The 14998-nt window shown below is 50.0% G+C and overlaps 2 pseudogenes; one reads left to right on the forward strand and one right to left on the reverse strand.

Moving 5' to 3' along the window:
* LOC104380307 (eukaryotic translation initiation factor 2D-like) overlaps window positions 1–14998 on the forward strand; it is a 777252-nt pseudogene that overhangs the window by 431799 nt on the left and 330455 nt on the right.
* LOC147526462 (transmembrane protein 128 pseudogene) lies at window positions 13177–14406 on the reverse strand (annotated as a pseudogene).

Below are 14998 nucleotides of genomic sequence, written 5' to 3' on the forward strand. Positions count from 1 at the left end.
AGGCTGAGTGCATCGTGATCCTGCTGTTCTGTCCGCAGGAGCTGTCCTGCTGTGTTTTCCCGTTCCTGCTTCACGCCATGTCTCTGCTTCCAGCTCATCTTGAAGGCACTTGACTTCCTCTGCAAGCACAACAAATGGCAAGATTCAGAGTCTACACAAACAATGGTTCTGGCTTTACTGACCTTAAGCCATTGGAATTTCAGTGTAGGAGGGATCTGTGTCCAGCTCCTTCACTCCTCAGAAGCACTGCGGACAGACAACTGATTTTATACCATCTTCTCTGGCCAGGGGGATGACCAGAAACAAAGCACACGACGCTCCCACCTTGTATCACCTCCTTGGCCCGTGTGACTACATGAAGTTGGATTTCCAGCTGACTCCTGGTGATCTCCAGCTGAGAGCAGTGCTGATGAGCCTCCAACAGGCTGGATTCCAGGCTCTCTTTCACTGACCTGCAAGTTGTGAATACGCAGAGAAATGACTTTCCGGCTCCTGGCACCCACAGGGAGTCAGTCCAGTAAGAAGTCGGTCAAGATCCCTATGCCTGAGTATGGAAAAGGGGTTGCATGGAAACTTGTACACAGAAAACACAGAAATCTACACTTTAAAATAGTGACGCAGGCCCCTCCGAGGCAATGCCCAGGCTTTCCTTGCGACCTGGCAGAACACGGACAGCCCAGCCCAGTTTGATCTCAAGAGCCAAATCTGAACTTGCTCTGGTCTGCTCTAGGACACACACCACAAAGTTGGTGCCAGCAAGCGAAAGCCCAGCCTCTGCTCACAGGCCCGATCTCATCAGCACTTCCACATTGCTCTGCAGGGGCACAGAAGAGCATTGTCCTGGCTGACTCATGACTTTTAATGCTCTTCATAGCATAGGGAAGGTAGGTCATTTCCCAGACTCCCTATATTGAAAAGGGACTAAAGAAATGTAGCAGATGATATTGTAAAATCTCATGCTTGTAGCAGCATTTGTAGGAAATCAGAACCTGATTGCATCTGAACAAGAACCATCCAAAGGACAGACAGGTCTTACATCCCTGGGCTTCAACCAACTGCTCCGTATGACACCAGGATTCTGGAACCAGGAGCTGCAGTTCCCTCCCTGACCTAAGGCTCTTGAGAACAACATCTGGCAAGAATAGATGCTGATTTTTTGTTATCTATCGCCAAATTATGTTCATAACTAATAGATATTTTTTAAAAAAATCATTTCTCTCTTGAAAAAATAAAGGGAGCTGAATATTTAATAATTTAAGAACGCCCAGTAATTGACCCAACGTGCAGCTGGATCAAATAAGAGAAGCTGGAGCTCAGAAAAGCAGCAGCAGCTCTCAAGAAACACACTGAGTCAAAAGGGTGTTTATCAGCCTTGCTAACAACGTGCTCTGGAGTGGTAAAGCGTAACAGTCAAGACGCGTGACAAACATCTCTAAAATATCGTTTGTACAGCTCTGCAAGTTCAGGAGTCTTCTAAAAAACACCTGAGAGGAGGACAAACATCTCAATACTTTTCTTTTTTTTCCCTTTTTCCCCCGAAGCAGAACTTCTCACATTTGATCTTAGAAACCTGATACAGCAGAAGGACAGCATCTTGTTCCTCCCCTGTACGAGTTCTCTGTGACATCTGTCTCTAAACAGCAGGACCCAGACATCAATGATGGGCAAGAACCCCAGGGACTGGCGAGAATTCAAAAGAGGCTTCCCTGCTGCTGGTGGAATCAACTCCAGGTCCTGCACCACAGGTAACAAGAGTTAGCTTGGAAACAAAAGGCCCTCAAGATTTTCAGCAGGAGCCTCTATCTTCACCCTAAACAGCAGTGTCCTCCTCACAACGTCCGTATATAATAGCCTTGAACTCTGAACATCCCATGTCAAACTACTTGAGAAGGAAAGGTCTATGTTCAAATGCATACAGCAAGAAACCCAAACCAGAGAGAAACTTCAGGTTTCAGTATACGTCTGTGTGCTTTCATTATTACTCAACTCAGAGCCAAGTTGGCTTGCTTTGGGCTTCGCACAGGAATGTACAAGGGGGCATAAACATGAGCCCAAGGCTCAGGAGAGCTTTGCTCACTTTAGCTGTCACAAAAAAATTCAAATCATGAAACACTTGGGTTTTTTTTGCTCTAGAGTCTTCCGTTTTCCTCCCATGGAAGGTGAAAACATCTGAAAAGCACACAGGATGCAATAAATCCTTGTGTAGCAATTACCACCTTCACAATCACAGATGTGACATAATGTCCTGCCGAGGGTGTCCTCCCTGCTTTTACCTGGCCTCTGCCAGCTGTTCTGAAAGGCCTCGTCTGTCTCGCTCCATGGCTGCCAGTCGCTCCTCCAGGGCAGCCTTCTCACGCACCAGCAATTCCTTCTCTTTGGACACCTTGGCCAGTGCTTGCCCTTGGCGAGAGAACTCCTGGCCCAACTGCTCCAGATCACTGCTGGCTGACTCTTGCTGGTGGTAAACTGAAAGCGGGACAAAACACGGTTGGAGACCTTTCTCTGGCGTTTGGGGCAGAGTCAGCCACTGCTACTTCTGCCTCAGCCAGAGGAGAAAGAGCTCCTCTACTCTGGGCTCAAAGTTTAAGAGCAGCCGCTCTCCACTGCACTAATACCCTGGGCTGCCAAAAGGCACTGGCACTGTTAACCTGAACTGATGTGCAAGGCCCTTTTGGGTTGCCTGGGACCAGTCAGCTCCTTCACGACAAACGCACATACCCCAGACGACGCATTGGCGTGCAAAATTACTGCATTTGCCACAACTGCCACCTTGCAAACTGAAATTCTATCAGAATCTATTCCAATGCTGGAAATTTTCAAGGTTGAGCAAAAGCAACTTTGCTCGCTGAAGACAGTGAAAATACACAGGGTTTCTTCTTGTAGGAAAAAAAAAAGGGGGATCAAAGTGTAAACCTCCTTCAGTGTGTGAAGCTGTTGGATGCAATAAGCTGATGCTCGGCAGGGAAACAGCCTTTGCAGTGTGCAGCGTCATTTAGTGATTTATGAAGTCTGGCTGATGTGACCAAGGAGATGGTAGACTCTGTTTGTACAGTAGTCCACGGCAACAATACCGTTTACTTGTATGACGCAAAGAAGTTGTCTAATATGCCTTGCTGGTATTCAAGCTTGAAGATGAACCGTGAGTTTTTAGTTTTTTTCTGCAGGGTAACACCTCTGCTGGCTATCTGCCAACGTACCACCTACTCCAAAACTCAGACTGTCTGAGTCAGAGAATAGAGCATCAGCAACAAAAAATTCTCTCCAAGTTATCCCATAATACCCACGATTGGACGTTATGAAACTGACATTTAAATGACGACAAACTCCCTAGTCTCCTCCACTGACATGATTCTCCCAAGCTCTTTTTCCAGGGGATCGAAATCAGGTAGTCCAGAGTGAGGAGTCTTACGTGATCACCTAGTTCTCAGCTTCTTCCTCAAAACCTAAAGAGGCTCTAGCAATTCACAGAACCAGAGAATCATTTAGGTTGGAAAAGACCTTCAAGCTTACCTTGTAAATACCTCCAGGGATGGGGACCACCACTTCTCCTGGGCAGCCTCTTGCAATGCCTGACAACCCTTTTGGTGAATTTTTGAACTTTACTCCAGGAGAAACAACCCCAGTTCCCTCAGCTGCTCCTCGTAACACTTGGGCTCCAGACCCTTCACCAGCTTTGTAGCCCTTCGTAGCGAGAGAGGCCCAAAACTGAACACAGTATTTGTGTCTCCTTGACACAAGCACGGCAGAATCCAACAGATACAGCTTCCCTGAGCCAAAGAGCCAGAAGCCCACCCAGAAGCACCAGGTTTTTGGCCTCACCTGACTGAGTTTCTCTTGGGTTTCCTCCCTCTCCTCTGCCAGGATCATCAGCTCTACCCGCAGCCCCTCCTGTTGCTCCTCTGCTCTTCAGCAGCTGCTCCAGGTGGGCTTTCTCTGCCCGGAGCTCTTCATTTGTTCTTTCATACAAGCAGCTTCTCCTGTTCACAGATCTTGCCTCTCCATCTCAGCCACTTGACTGGACAGAACTTCATTCTCTTGCTCCAGCTACAATCACAGAAGCACAGATAGAGAAGTAAGATTTACTAGGGAGAAGGTTTGGCATGGACAGAAAAAGCAACATTTCCGTATGCAGACAGGCATCCTGTTGCAAGGCAAGAACTCTGAGAAGAAGCAGCAGCTGGAGACAAACACCTGGCAAGACCTTTGGCAACACTGCTCACCTGTAGCACAAGTTGGTTCAGCTGCACTTTCTCCAATGCAAGAGCTTCACCGACACTGGTCGTGTTCGCTGCTGCATCACGCAGATCAGCTAGGTCAGCACTCAGCTTATTCTGAGCCCCTCTCAACTCTGCTACTGACTGCTCTGCCTGAAGAGACAGAACAACGTGATAACAAAGGCAGGGAAACCCCTGACTTCAGGGCATCTCCATCTCCTTTGGTCTCTCTGACCTACTCCCAGTTCAGCACTTCCAATAAGCACGTGGGGACTTAACCAACCCAAAGAGCCTGTCTGGTCTGATCACCATTTTACAACAACAACAACAACAACGCTGTCCCTCTCTCTACTGCCAGAAACAGCATGTGGGCTGGTCTTGGTGTCACAACTCCCTCCCCACAAGTGCTACCTAGCAAGAAGGTGACCATACCTTCTGCAGGGCCATGGTAAGCTCATCTCTCTCTTGCTTCAGCAGATCCTTCTGAAGGTGTGATTCCTCCAGTCTCTCTCTCGCCACTACCAACTCGCTCTGTAATAAGGCGTATTTTCCTTCAAGTGCAGCTGTGTCCTTCAGTCTAGGAGAAGGGGAAAGACAAGTTTCTAATGTCAAAACATTCTCGTTTCCAAAACCAGGAGTACAAACTACGTCCCAGAGACGGCAGGTGGAACCGTTTCCAACAGCTTTCTCTTTACACCTAAAGAATGCTGGAACTCCCTGACTAGAGCTGCACCACTCTTTGTCATTGATGGAGGAGAACATTTGTCGCTCAGAACGTAAAACAAACTCCCTGAAATCACAGAACATTTCCAAAACGTTCAGGTACTCTCAACTTAACAGCTTCCTGCCTGTTACTTCTCTCTCTCCTTTTTCATACATTGGACACAAGACTTTCCACAGTTCTTCTTTGGGTAAGACAGACTTTTTGCATCCAGGTGAATATTCCCACAATTACTCTTGCCTTCAGCAGGCAAAAGATGAGGGAGCCTGCAATCTGTCTGGGGAGGAGATGTGTATGAATTTCCAAGCAATAAGCATGCATCCCAGGAGGATTCAGGCTGGCAGGGACCCCGGGAAGCCGCTAGCCCAATCTTCAGCTCAAAGCAGGTGGGGTCAGCTATCCCATGATCAGGTCAGGTTGCTCAAGGCTCTGCCCAGTGGGCTCTTCCCAATTGCCAAGGATGGAATTTGCACAACCTCTCCAAACTCTTCTGCTGCGTGACTGCCTTCAGGGTTGTTTTTTTGTTCTCCTGAAATCCAGTCTGACTCTCTCTAGTTTCAGCTTACGTCTGTCATCACCTACTCTGGTCAGGTCTGGAGTGATATTTTTGAAGGGTCAGAAAGAAAACCAAGGAGGCAGCTGCGCTCTATGTCGGCAGCCAGACCTACCCACGTGCTCCCTTCACCCTTCAAGGCTACAAACAACGAGCACGCCAAATTCATTCTTTTACAATGGGCCTCCTAAACTCCCACCCCTGCCCAGAGAAAGTTCAAATGCTCACAGGAGCTCCTGGTCACGACGCGCTCTCTCCATGGCCTGTTGCTGCTCCACCTTCTCCCTGGGCCGAATCTTCCTTCAGCTGCAGTTCAGCATTACGTTGACGCAGACACAAGGCTTCTTGCTGCGCTACTTGAAGCCGTTGCTGTAGCTCTTCCCTGGATGTCTTGAGCTTTGCACAGTCACTGCAGAGACAAGGCTCAGTCAGAAGAACAAAGAGGCCTGAAGAGTCACAGGTCCCATTTTCATCATTCCAGGATGGAGTTGTGGGGAGCACAGTAAGGAAGAACTTGCTCTTCCCCTCGCAAGCAAACTGAAGGGGGAAAGAGAAAGGAAGGCAGGCTTTTGCCTTCCTTCAGGGAGAAGCAGTGGACAGGAAAGGGCACCCAGAGAACAGCATTCAGAGACGCATGTCGAGAAGGAGGCGTCTTGGTTTCCAACATTGCTCTGAAGCTCCAGGCAGCCTTAGGATACACAGTAGAGCATGAAAAGCAGTGACAGGAGGATGCTAAAGTGCCAGAGCATATGTGTGGTAGGGCAGGTGAGTTCTTTGTCCACCACACCTCTGAACTCCCAGAATTGGAGGAGGAGGAAGAGGAGAAGAGGAGGAAGAGGAGGAAGAGGAGGAAGAGAAGAGGAGGAAGAGGAGAAGAGGAGGAAGAGGAGAAGAGGAGGAAGAGGAGAAGAGGAGGAAGAGGAGGAAGAGGAGGAAGAGAAGAGGAGGAAGAGGAGAAGAGGAAACACTCGCCTTCTGAGGGCTTCTACCAGAGCCTGGAGGTGCTGCCGGTGGCTGCTGGACATCTCGCGTTCCTCCTCCAGTTGCTCAAGCCTGTGCTGCAGCTTCCTGCACTTCTCTTCCTGCTGTCTGTGCTGCTGCTGCAGGAAATTGATAGAGTCCTGCCTGGCAGAAAGCTCTTCTTTGAGGGCCTACAAGGAATGGGCAGGGAAAGAGCACAAATAAGCAATAAGGAGCAGGGAAGATGGCTCCAGAAAGCTGGGAGATGAGCAAGCAGAGAGAACAGCTACCTGAAAGCAAAAGCTGTGGAGAAGGGTGGCAGATCAAGGAGAGACAGCAAGAGAACACAGAGCTGGTGAGACCTGGCAGCAATACAGTAGCAAGAGTGGGTAGGCTAGAAAGAAACATGCCTAAAACTGGCTGATATAAGGAAAGGTTTGAAGCTGAGTGAGGCAGTACAGTCACAGCAGGTGGGCATCTCCATCATCACAAGTTGCTGACACTCCCCCATCTCACACCCCTCTCTTCTGCTCTCAACACCAACACATCCATCTCAACAGAGACCAACATTTCACACAGCAAGTTCTCTAGGCCAGAAATAAAATGCCTTCTCATCCACTCTGGCCTCACATCTGACATTCCTGTAGCCTGTGCTTACCTCACTCTCCATGTGCCATTCACTCTCCTTCTGTTCCAGCTCCTCCCGGGCCTTCATCCAATCTGCCATCAGTTTCCCACATCTTCTTTAAGGGCGGAGTTAACCTCATTCACTTTAGTGAGGTGCTCCCATAGCAGAGCGTTCACTTCTGCCAGATTCTTACACCTTGCAAAGGGAGAAACAGCAGGTCACTGAACAACTGTGAGCCACAAGCAGCACCCCGTGATTTCCCAGCTGCCTCAGCACTGACTTTGTGGTCCAACTGACAGCAGTAAAGCACTTTCTAGGATTAGCTAAGACCTCTCAGTGTTGGCAAACGCATTTGCTTCTCCTTGCTTTAAGCTTCCATTCCCATCTATGATTGCGGTTTCCCCTTCCTCTTCAACTTTGACGATGCCCACAGCTAATGTCTTGCCTCCCCTTCATGCTGTCTGATCCCTGGATGCCTTGCCTTTCTCTAGCATTGGCCTGAACCACTCACCTGCTGAACCACAGAATAATTCTGTCTGGAAAGGGACCTTCGGAGGTCACCAGAATAATCCCCTGCTCAAACAGAGCACACAGCACTATTACTGCACCACAGACAACAGACTGTGGACCTCTCTCCTTCCACAGCGCCTTGTCCAACCGCTTCCTTGGGGACACTAGGTAGCACTGACAGGTTTTCCCTCGCTTCCATGAGCGCCAGAATACCAAGTAGAGGCAACGCTTCTTCCTTGTACCTTTGCTGCTCCTCTTCCACCTGAAGCAGTGCTTTCTCTAGGCTGTGGTCTTCTGTGGCTTCCCAACCGCCTGGAAGACACCCCTGAAGAAGAAAGGAAAGGTTTAGGTCCAATTCTTGTGTTCCCTTCCCTACTGTTAGCAGCCAACGCTTTCCCCTCTGCTTGTCTGGTATCTCAGCAGCTCATGGCTTCTCCCAGATGTAGCAGTGGCGTGACGATGGAGAGGAAGGGAGGGCAAGGGTGTTACTCAACAGGAGTCGCTCTCCTTGCTCTCCCACGGTTGCACTCTCCCAGTGAGGTATGCTCAGCTCATGACTGCCAGTGCTCCCTTCGACTCGAACCCTGGGAATGCTCTCCCACTCTCCTACCCTTCGTTGCCAAGTTTACTTCAGCCGTGAGGTAGAAAGAAAAGCAGAGAGCCAGCTCTCCGTGTTGAACGCCAGCACTCTTGCCTTCCAAAATGCTGCGTTTCAACCAATTCTTTTTCAGAGTCGGCCAGATATGGAACAGGCAGGACAGCCTGCTCCTGAGACCTCGGACAAAACGGTACTCCACCACTAAAAAACCTCTTTCCCCAAAGCAAAAACCCTTCTGGAAAGGGTTTTCTGGACGGGCATTTCGGCACTCCTGGCTGCTCTGTGAATGTCAACTGCACAAAACACTGACGGGCAAGCGTGCAGCGCTTCTCTGAACCCCCAGGGAGCAAACTCCGGTTTGCCCCTGTCACTTGCTTCGGGAGCTTTGTTTGTCCGCGCTAACCGCACGCTGCGCACGGCCGTCTGTAGCCAGCGGCTGCCCACTCACCGCGCCTGCTTCCAGCTGTCGGCTCCAGCTCTCGGCACCGAGCGCGGTACTGCAGCACCTGCACGGACACGCAGAATGAGGGGGAGCGAGGGCAGCTCGCACAGCCCCGGCTCCGCCCCGCAGCAGCTTTTTCGCCGTAGTCTCCCCCCGGCACAGCCCCCGCCCAGCGCCGCTCATCGCCAGCGCAGCGCGGCGGCCCCGCGCCTGGGCGGGCCGGGCGGGAGCGGGGCGGCTCCCGGGGCTTCCCCCGAGCTCCGGGCTCGGCGCCGTCCCGCCCCCGCCGCAGCCCCGGGGAGGGCCCCGCTGGGGCCGCGCCCTCGGGCCCCGACATCGCCGCCGCCGCGTCCCCTTCAGCGCGGCGCGGCCGGCCCGGGCACCCCGGCCCGTCCCCGCAGCTCCCCCCGCGGGGGCGCCGCCGCCCCTCACCTTCGCCTGCAGCCTCCGCACCAGCACGGCTTGGCGCTGCCGCGCCTCCTGCGCGCTCTGCAGCCGGCGCCGCAGGGAGCCCCGGCTCGGCGCCGTCATGGCCCCGCTGCCAGCCGGGCCCGCCGCCGGACGGGAGAGCCGGGCGGGGAGCGCCGCGCCCGCTCGGGGCCGCTCTGCGGCAGCGCTTCGCTGCCCGCTGCCCGCTGCCCGCTGCCCGCTGCCCGGGCCGCGCCGGGCTGCGGTGCTGCCGCGGGGGAGAGGCCGCCCGGCAGCGCTGTGCCCCGGCGAGCGCTGCTCGGAGAGCGGTAACGGCCCCGGAGAGCGTTGGGGCAACGAGCGCGCGGGGGAAGGAAGGGAGGGAGGGAGGGGGGGGAGGGGGGGGAGGGAGGGAGGGGGGGGATGGGGGGGAGGGGGGGAGGGGGGAGGGAGGGAGGGAGGGAGGAGGGAGGGAGGAGGAAGGAAGGAAGGAAGGAAGGAAGGAAGGAAGGAAGGAAGGAAGGAAGGAAGGAAGGAAGGAAGGGAGGGGAGGGAGGGAGGGGAGGGAGGGAGGGTTTGGTAGACCGTCTGCACATACCTGAAGACAGGTCGCACACGGTCTGAGAACAGGATGACCATCCCTGAAGTTAGGGAGTCCTTCACCAAACTGGCAGTCAAGAATTTGCCATCCTGGAAGGGGGAACATGCCAGAAACTGTATAAACTTTATTACCATGTTTTGGATTGTCAGCATGTGCAGCAGGAACTAGGGGAAAGGGGAATTCTGTCAGGGGGAGACGGCAATCAGCGACTCACGGACCAGCTGCCCTGAACATACCCCAGACTCAAAAGAAAAGGGCAGAGGCAAAGGACTGAGGATGCCGAGTCGTTTACATGCCAGGCGAGAGAAGACTGACCCATCATTCAAGAGGGTAATGCTGAACATGTACAAGTTCTGGGAAGTGTTATGAATATGCATGATGACAACGTGTGACCAAGTTGCTCTCCCGGGGCCCTGTACGCACATTCGGTGGAGTGATCCCCTGTGCACCCGGTGCCCAATACAGAATGCCTGCTTCTTAAGGCTCCCCTGGTGTTAAGAAGTTTATTTTTCCGATTGTGGTGACAACACAAACGTTACATCCAAGCACTGAGAAACAGCCATGCAAACACCAAGAAGGGAAAGGAGATAATCTCCTGGGATTTAACATTCATGCAGCCAGAAACGAAACAAGCGAAAAGGACAAAATCACGTTTTTCTTACAAGTGGACAAACTCTTTTTTATTTTTAAACACAGTTTTAGCTTTTCAGTGTTTCCAGGTTTTCTTGTTCCTTCACTGATGAGTCCTGCATACAGACAGGAAGGATAACTTGTGTTAAAACATCCAACGCTTACTTTGCAATAAAAAGATTATTGCGAGACCATCGGAAGTCTTGGGGCATAAAGATTACCGTGCTATGAAGATGTTTAAGAAGTAATCCTGGGGTCACCCAAGATTTGGGTAATGCATTTTTTTTCTGAGAAAGTCTGAGGTGTTAGGGGCTTGATTTTTTATGACAACCCCTCAAGACACTTCAATGCCATTTAGAATGCCAATCACAAGTGAAATGTGGTTTACATCTATTTCAGCAGATGTTATCCTATGCTGAGATAAAGCACTTGCATCTCTGAAGAGCATGAGAGATTCCTAGGCTACCTGTTTCAAAACTTTGATTCCCATTATTTGATATACATGTTTGCATTAAAACACACATACGTACCAGATCGTCAGTAAAGAACGTCAGAATATCCATCCAAATGTGGTTGTAACTAACAAAACCTGAGGGTCAGTAACTCTTAAGAAGGGCCTCCATGAGACTTACCCACTGACACAGTCTTCAAAAACGAAAAGAATTGGAGGGCAATCGCTCATCATCTGATTTCGGTGGCTACTCATCAGTGCTCTCCTGATCAGCAAAGTAACTGAATTTAGCTCATGTTAGCAAACTTGTATGCAACTTCAGTCTTTTTGTTCCTAGTCTAAACAGGACCTCTGATCTTCTCTGCCTTACTGGAAGGATTTTTGCCAAGCCAAAGACAAAGAATCAAGGCTCATGGATGTGAGAAATGGGAGGAACTCCTCCGGGCAAGGCCGCTGCCTGCCTTTTACCCATTTTCCTCTCACATTCAGCTGGTGCTGTCAAACCCCACCTTATGCTGAGTTTTAGAATCTAGAAAGCACTATTTCAGGCAAGTGGCTTCTGGGACACAACGCAAGTACGTGAGAACAAAAGCATAGGCGAGGAGAGAGAACTGTGCCTGGAAAAGGAAGCCCAAACAAAAAATGAGGAGGCGAGGGGAGGTGCTGAACGCCTTGCAACAGGGTGTTCGAAATGCAAAATGTTTACCTGGCTTCATGGAGAGATGGGAGAGAGGCTCTTTCCTCCAACCAGCTCGTCCCATCTGTAGGAACTTGGCACACAGGACACTGTGTTAGGTCAGAGAGGGAACGGCAGCTCCTGGTTCCAGAATCCTGGGTGTCATACGGAGCAGTTGGTTGAAGCCCAGGGATGTAACGATTTGCCTCTGCAGTACTACAGCTCCCCTTTGAAAGAGCGACAAGTCCTTTGGGCTACTGCCTACTTCTTTAGCAACACTTAAATAAAGGAGCAATTTTTTCTCTCAAACATCCACCAGTTTAAACTGAAGGATGCCTGTCTGTCCTTTCGGATAGTTCTTGTTCAGATACAATCGAGTTCTGATTTCCTACAAAAGCTGCTATAAGCATGAGATTTTACAATATCGTACAGGATGACATCAATATAGGATGACAATGCTGCCAAGGCACACACGTAAACCACTGCTAGAAACCTCCCAAGAATTTCTGCCTTCTTTGTGACTTAACAATTCTGCCAAGGTCTGTGCCACGTCTGGGTTGAACGTGCAGCTGCAGTACGTCTGGGGCACAAACTTATGGAGTTTTTTGCTTTTCTGTGCAGAAGGCTGAAGAAGGACTTGTGGCAGAGGAAGTGAGAGCTGGTGACAGTTGAAACCTGCCCAAGGGCAGGAGATGCCTACAGAAAACTCCAGCAGGACTTTTGTTTTGTCAAGAACCAAAACAAGTGTCAAAGGTCTGCAAATTTTGGAGTTAGGAATAAGTGAGCCAAGGAATTTTGTGTCTAAAAGTTTCAAAGCCATTGGCTCTTAGAATAAGAGGCCCCCTTAAAATCAGGCTGGTTTGGCTCACAAATGCTGAAGGACAGGGCCAAGTCTCCTGGGTTACAAAAGCCCTCTAAGGCTCACTATCTAGGCACTGCTGTACTACCCTCCTCTATAAGCCTGGAAAAGGTGGCTAACTCATACTGGGTAACTAGTGCTGGGGAAGGTACATAGTCGGACACTGCTGAGGGGAGAAAATGTTATCAGGGCCTCGTCTGCTGAGATTGTTGAGATTGTCACTGTATAGCACTGTTGAGACGGCCATGACAGACACAGGTTCAAGTAGAATTCATCAGCGTCTCTTTATTGCAAGTTTTACATACCTTTTTATACAATTTCTAACAGTGCACACAACATAAGCAATTAGGTGATTGGTTAACTATAGCTGTTCACGCGTCTTAGCTTAATGTGTGATTGGTGAATGTTGGTGATCACGCGTTCTATATACTCCAAGCCAAATTCATTACAGCTTGCAGTTAGTGCAAAAACTAGTCCAAGGCCTTATCTTACAGTTCCTTTTTATCTTGCGGTTTCCTGACTTTCCCAGCACCTGCAGGTTGATTCTGTTTCTTCTGTTCAGGGAGTATCCAGCTCTCAGGGAGTATTCAGCTCTTCAGGGGTCCACAGCAATCTGTCCAAGGTCCATCTTTTCTTCTGTCCTGGGAACAGCGGGTCTGGGATCCACAGGCCCGTCGTAGTTCCCCACAATGGGGCATCTACAACTTCTCTGGGCAACCTGTTCCAGTGCCTCACCACCCTCAGAGTGAGAAATTTCTTATGTCCAATCTAAATCTACCCTCTTTCAGTTTAAATCCATTGCCCCTTATGGTATCAGCTAGAGCAAACAAGCAGTATTAAAAACAAAAGTATTGGAATGTAACAAAAGTGATATCCACTTTGCAGGATAACAGTTACTTGAGTCCTTCAGATGAAGCTGAAGGACTTATCCCAGGAGTGATATGAGCATCATAACATCCATAAACTGAATGAAGAGCAACAAAAGTGTCATAAACAACCAGACAGGCCACAAGGCAATGTTGAAACAAATCACTGCTGCAATAAAGGTAGTTGTTGTGATAGGTATCAGTGCTGGATACTGTGCATCGTAATCCTCAATTCCACAACACCACTCAAGATACAGTATGCAGTAAAAGGCAACAGATAAACATGCAGCCAATAACAACTGCCAGAGGCAAACCACCAGCTATTTGCTTGAATAGTTTCTTTAATGGTCTGAAAAAAATCAAAGTAGTATGTCACAGCAATCGATGCCAAAATCCAGAATGCAGAATGAATATTCAGTCTGTAAGAGGCTTCCTCTTCTTCTCTACAGCTGTAGACTCTTCGGCCATCCCGCCACCCTGAACGGCGGCTGCAGCGGCAGCGGGTTGCAGGACTCCATCCCTTGCTGCAAAGGGCGCCTGAGCCCGGGGAGGGCGTCTCCAGCCCTGACGCGGCCTCCATCTTGGGCCGCATATGATATTGTCTTTCTCAGGAGGAACAGCCACGTCCATGTCTTCTGCTGTAACTGGCTCTCTTGGATTTCTAGGACCTTCTAACAACTTGGCATTGGGAAATCCTTCATTCTCATCCCTGTTTCTTCTCTTCCGATGTTTTTAATGTCTATTTTGTTTGCCATCTCCCAGTGGACTTTCAACCTCCTTCACTTTTTCATGGTGATTTCCACCTCTGTTACGATTTCTGCAGCTCTGCCCACCAGGATATTTCTCCCTACATCCCTGAGCATATGGCAGATTCTCTTGTCTGCTCCCAGGTGGACCAAAACTGTCTGGAGAACAGTTCGCTCTCTTTGGACATGGAGGTTGAGGGCTGACAGCACAGCCCTTGCGGAAATCTTCATACTGTTCTCTATAGTGCTTTTCCCATTCTCTGTATCTCGCCTTTTCAGATGGATCTCTGAAGTCAACAGGTCTGCCACAGGAAGCTTTAATATGATATGATGGAACTCTTGTATCTGTTAAAGTGCTCCCTTTCTCTCTCCCCTTGAGGTTTAGTCTGTGCAGCGGCAGATTGGCCTCTCAATACTGGAGAACTTCACTGGGAATGGTATCTTCTGTGTGGGGGTGACCTTGAACGGTGAGACACACGTGACCTTGATCTAGAATGATGGTTATGACTCTTCCCTTTGCCTCATCTTGGATACGGTGGCCATCGTGGGTAGGAATGAGAACTGGAATGACTAAATGATTGAGAGTTGGAGTGAGAGTGGGAAGAACCTGATCTTGACTGGGAGTTGGTAAATGAACCTCTAGAGTAAGATGATGCACTACAGGGAGACATGGACCTTCAAAAAAACACAACATAAAAAAAAACCAAAAGATGTTTAAATGAAGTTTTGAGTGCACCCTCAGCAAGTTTGCAGATGACACCAAGTTGTGTGGTGTTGTGGACACACTGGAGGGAAGGGATGCCATCCAGAGGGACCTTGACAGGCTGGAGAGGTGGGCGTGTGAGAAACTCATGAAGTTCAACAAGGCCAAGTGCAAGGTCCTGCACATGTGTCAGGGCAATCCCAAGCACAAGTACAGGCTGGGCGGAGAATGGATTGAGAGCAGCCCTGAGGAGAAGGACTTGGGACTGCAGGTAGATGAGAAGCTCAACATGAGCCGGCAATCATAAAATCATAGAATCGTCTGGTTGGAAGAGACCTTCAAGATCATCGAGTCCAACCATTCACCCTGCACTGTCAGGGTCCCTAAACCAATGTGCAATTGCAGCCCAGAATGCCAATCGTATCCTGGGCT

This window comes from Tauraco erythrolophus, chromosome Z, assembly GCF_009769465.1.
Source record: "Tauraco erythrolophus isolate bTauEry1 chromosome Z, bTauEry1.pri, whole genome shotgun sequence".
NCBI classification, from domain to species: Eukaryota; Metazoa; Chordata; class Aves; order Musophagiformes; family Musophagidae; genus Tauraco; species Tauraco erythrolophus.